Source organism: Lathyrus oleraceus, chromosome 7, assembly GCF_024323335.1.
Source record: "Lathyrus oleraceus cultivar Zhongwan6 chromosome 7, CAAS_Psat_ZW6_1.0, whole genome shotgun sequence".
Lineage (NCBI taxonomy): Eukaryota > Viridiplantae > Streptophyta > Magnoliopsida > Fabales > Fabaceae > Lathyrus > Lathyrus oleraceus.
This window is the reverse complement of record NC_066585.1, coordinates 465,591,759-465,597,083: the sequence shown is the minus strand read 5'-3', so window position 1 is coordinate 465,597,083 and position 5,325 is coordinate 465,591,759.

Genomic DNA, 5,325 nt, shown 5'->3' with positions numbered 1-5,325 from the left:
TTCAGAGCCATACCGTGAAGCATTGTAAAGGGTGTTGGATGTGGCATACGTGGACCACGATGTCACAATAGAGCAGTTTGATAGCATTGTTGCAAATATAACCGCTTGCAACAATTTGAGCTTCTGTGATGTTGATCTTCCCGAGGAGGGAAAAGACCACAATTTGGCTTTACACATCTCCATGTAAGGATGATGCCTTGTCCAATGTGTTGGTGGACACAGGGTCATCACTCAATATGTTGCCAAAATCCACTCTTGCTAAACTTTCAAACCACGGGCCTCCCATGAGGCAAAGTGGAGTGGTTGTGAAGGCGTTTGATGGATCACGTAAAACCATGATCGGCGAATTAGAACTCCCGATCAAGATTGGACCTAGTGATTTCTAGATCACCTTCCAGGTCATGGATATTCATCCATCTTATAGCTGTTTGCTTGGCAAACCATGGATTCACGAGGTAGGCGCCGTGACATCCACCCTACACCAAAAGTAGAAGTTCGTGAAGAACAAGAAGTTGGTGGTGATAGGGGGAGATAAGGCTCTCTTGGTCAACCATTTATCTTCCTTCTCCTATATTGATGCTGAGGATGAGGTTGGGACTCCGTTCCAAGCCTTGTCTATTGTTGAGCCTTCAAGTAAAGGATTTTCTTCATTTGTCTCCTATAATGATGCAAAGTTGGCCATTGAGCATGGTGCAACTGTTGGTTTGGGGAAAATGATCAAGTTGGAAGATAATAGGTCCCGGGCTGGCATAGGGTATTCTTCTGGTGTTTCCAATGAGCGTGAGCTGTTCTAGAGTGGAGGTTTTATCCACACCGTTGAAGATCAAGAAGCCGCTGCCATTGTTGAAGATGATGAAAATGAAGACCTTGACAACTTTGCCATACCCGAAGGAATCTACAATAATTGGGTCGTTGTTGATGTTCCAGTAGTTATCCATAAGTCAATGTAATGTGTTCATTTTGTTTAAAACCCTTCTCTCATGCCAAAAAGAGAAGTGAAGACATTGTTGACATAATTTGATTAATACAATGATATTCATTCAATAATCGCATGTTAAATGTTTGTTTTTTCAAATTATTTTTCCTTTTTGCTTTTTGCATTAAATTGGTGATCACCGTAAAACCCTAAAAAAGAGAATAAAATCAATCTTTTCATCTGCATAATGATTTTCCTTGTTTGAATTCTGAAATCTCTTTTATACTCAAAATCATTATGCAGGTTAATCAAACCAATTGAACATAATGATCCAACACCATCTCCCAACTTTGAGTTCCCTGTATTTGAGGCAGAAGAAGATGATGTTGAAGAGGTTCCCGATGAGATTACCCGTCTGCTTGAGCACGAGGAGAAGATCATTCAGCCACATCTTGAGAATCTAGAAACAGTCAACTTGGGGTCTGAGGACTGCATTCGTGAAGTAAAGATTGGGAAACTCCTTGAAGAGTCTATTAAGAAGGGGTTGATTGAGTTGCTACGAGAATATGTCGACGTCTTTTCCTGGTCATATGAAGACATGCCTGGTCTGGATACTGATATCGTGCAACATTTCTTACCTTTGAAGCCTGAGTGTGTGCCTGTGAAGCAAAAGCTCAGAAGAACTCATCCTGATATGGTAGTGAAAATTTAAGAAGAAGTTCATAAGCAAATTGATGCGGGGTTTCTGGTGACTTCTACATATCCTCAATGGGTGGCCAATATTGTGCATGTGCCTAAGAAAGATGGAAAAGTCCGAATGTGTGTGGATTACCGTGACTTGAATAAAGCTAGTCCAAAAGATGATTTTCCTCTACCATACATTGATATGCTGGTAGACAATACATATAAATTCAATGTCTTCTCATTTATGGACGAATTTTCCGGTTATAACCAGATTAAAATGGCACCCGAGGATATGGAGAAGACAACATTCATCACACCTTGGGGAACATTCTGTTATCGAGTGATGCCCTTCGGTTTGAAGAACGCCGGAGCCACGTATCAACGTGCTATGACTACCTTGTTTCATGATATGATACACAAGGAGATTGAGGTGTATGTTGATGATATGATTGCAAAGTCGAAAATGGAAGTTGAACATGTAGAACACTTGTTGAAGCTTTTCCAGCGTTTGAGGAAATACAAACTCCGCCTGAATCCGAACAAGTGTACATTTGGAGTCCGTTGTGGAAAGTTATTGGGCTTTATTGTCAGCGAAAGAGGTATTGAAGTTGATCCTGCCAAGGTCAAAGCAATACAAGAGATGCCTGCGCCCAAAACTGAGAAGCAAGTCCGAGGTTTTCTTGGTCGCTTGAATTACATTTTGAGATTTATATCCCACATGACTGCCACATGTGCGCCTATATTCAAGCTCCTCCAGAAAGATCAGCGTCATGATTGGACCGAGGATTACCAAAAGGCCTTTGATAGTATCAAAGAGTATCTGTCCGAGCCTCCGATTCTGTCTCCGCCTGTTGAAGGGAGACCATTGATTATGTACTTGACCGTGCTTGATGATTCCATGGGTTGTGTATTGGGTCAGCAAGATGAATCAGGGAAGAAAGAGTATGCAATATACTACTTGAGTAAGAAGTTCACCGATTGTGAGTCTCGATACTCAATGCTTGAGAAGACATGCTGTGCTTTGGCTTGGGATGCTAAGCGCTTACGCCAGTATATGTTGAATCATACGACTTGGTTGATATCCAAAATTGATCCAATCAAGTATATCTTTGAGAAGCCTGCTTTAACTGGGAGGATTTCCCATTGGCAGATGTTGTTATCTGAGTATGATATTGAGTATCGAGCTCAAAAGGCTGTTAAAGATAGTATCTTGGCTGACCATCTAGCACATCAACCAATTGAAGATTATCAGTCTGTTTAGTACGACTTTCCTGACGAGGAGATTCTGTATTTAAAGATGAAAGACTGCGATGAACCTACGCTAGATGAAGGGCCAAAGCCTGGTTCCCAATGGGGTATGGTGTTCGATGGTGCTGTTAATCAGTATGGAAATGGTATTGGGGCAGTGATTATTACTCCTCAAGGCACACATTTTCCTTTTACAGCAAGGATGACTTTCAAATGCACGAATAATATGGCGGAGTATGAGGCTTGTATTATGGGTTTGGAAGAATGTATTGACCTTAGGATCAAACATCTTGATGTTTATGGTGATTTAGCCCTTGTTGTTAATCAGATTAAGGGTGAATGGGAGACGAATCAGCTTGGCCTCATCCCATATAGAGATTATGCGAGGAGGATTTCAACTTTCTTTACTGAGGTTTCCTTCCATCATATTCCTCGAGATGAGATTCGGATGGCAGATGCTCTTGCTACGCTTGCTTCAATGATTATAGTGAAATATTGGAATGAAGTCCCCAATATTACTGTGATGCGCTTGGATAGACCCGCTCATGTGTTTGCAGTTGAGGAGGTGAAAGATGATAAACCGTGGTATTATGATATCAAGTGTTTTCTCCAAAGTCAGACTTACCCGCCTGGGGCATCTGTTAAAGATAAGAAGACTTTGAGGAGATTATCTGGCAATTTCTACCTTAATGGTGATGTGCTTTAGAAGAGGAATTTTGACATGGTTTTGCTCAGATGCGTGGATAGACACGAAGCAGACCTGTTAATAACTGAAGTCCATGAGGGTTCATTTGGTACTCATTCCAATGGGCATGCTATGACAAAGAAGATATTGAGAGCAGGCTACTATTGGCTGACAATGGAGTCTGACTGCTGCAAATATGTGAAGAAATGCCACAAGTGTCAGATTTATGCGGATAAGATTCATGTTCCCCTGACACTTCTGAATGTTATTTCCTCACCATGGTCTTTCTCCATGTGGGGGATTGACATGATTGGCATGATTGAACCAAAGGCGTCAAACGATCATCGTTTTATTCTCGTAGCTATTGATTACTTCACCAAGTGGGTAGAAGCGACATCGTATGCGAATGTGACCAGGCAGGTGGTTGTGAAGTTTATCAAGAACCAACTCATATACCGATATGGTGTGCCAGACAAGATCATTACTGATAATGGATCTAACTTGAACAACAAGATGATGAAAGAGCTACGTAGCGAGTTCAAGATTGCACATCATAATTCTTCTCCCTATAGACCCAAGATGAATGGGTCTGTTGAAGCTGCTAACAAGAACATCAAGAAGATTATTCAGAAAATGGTTGTTACGTACAAAGATTGGCATGAGATGTTGCCATTTGCTTTGCATGGTTATCGTACATCTGCCCGCACTTCAACAGGGGCAACCCCTTTTTCTCTTGTATATGGCATGGAGGTTGTGCTCCCCATGGAGGTTGATATCCAATCAATGAGAGTCTTGATGGAAGCCAAGTTGACTGAGGCTGAATGGGTTCAGAGTCGTTATGACCAATTGAATTTGATCGAAGAGAAGAGATTAACTTCCATGTGCCACGGTCAATTATATCAACAAAGGATGAAGAAAGCCTTTGATAAAAAGGTCAAACCTCGTGTGTTCCGAGAAGGTGACCTCGTGCTCAAGAAAGTCTTGTCTTTCGTGCCCGATTCCAGGGGCAAGTGGACTCCAAATTATGAAGGTCCATATGTTGTTAAGAAAGCCTTTTCAGGCGGTGCTTTGTTGCTTACGACCATGGATGGGGAGGATTTCACTCGTCCTGTGAATTCAGATGCAGTCAAGAAATACTTCGCCTAAAAATAAAAATAGAATAGCTCGCTAAGTTGAAAACTCGAAAGGGCGACTTAGGAAAAAATGAGCGTCTTGGTGGTTTGAAACCCCAAAAGGGCGGTCCAGGCAAATGTTAGAAACATGAAAAAATAATAAATATATATATCCCGCTAGATTGAGTACCTCACCCTGGGGCAATCTAGGCAAAAATTATGGATTTGGCAAGTAACTGCATCTTGACAAGACTTTGTTCTACAACTGTTGTCTATCAAAGATTCTCGCTCAGTCATCGTCAACTGAAGTTTCAAATACATTGGATTCAGAGTTGGTGGAGAAACGGTCATTATGTTCAACGTAGCCCTTTTCCATGAATATCACCAGTTTCAAATTTGTAAAGATCCATGAAGTCTCGCCATTTGCGGACTACCGTCCCATTAAATAAATTTGAGCCTTTATCCAATTCTTGGCACTCTTATTTGTTTCTTTTTAACAAATGTTTGCATGTGTTAATTGATAAATATCATCGTTTAAAGCAAATAAAAGTTTCAAAAATTGTTTTAAACAAAATGAACATTCACAAAGACTAAGAGGATAAATGAAATGTCTTCAGTGATTTCCCAAGGATAGTACGATTTCCAAAAGGGTAAGACATTTGTTCACATTATGGCATGTT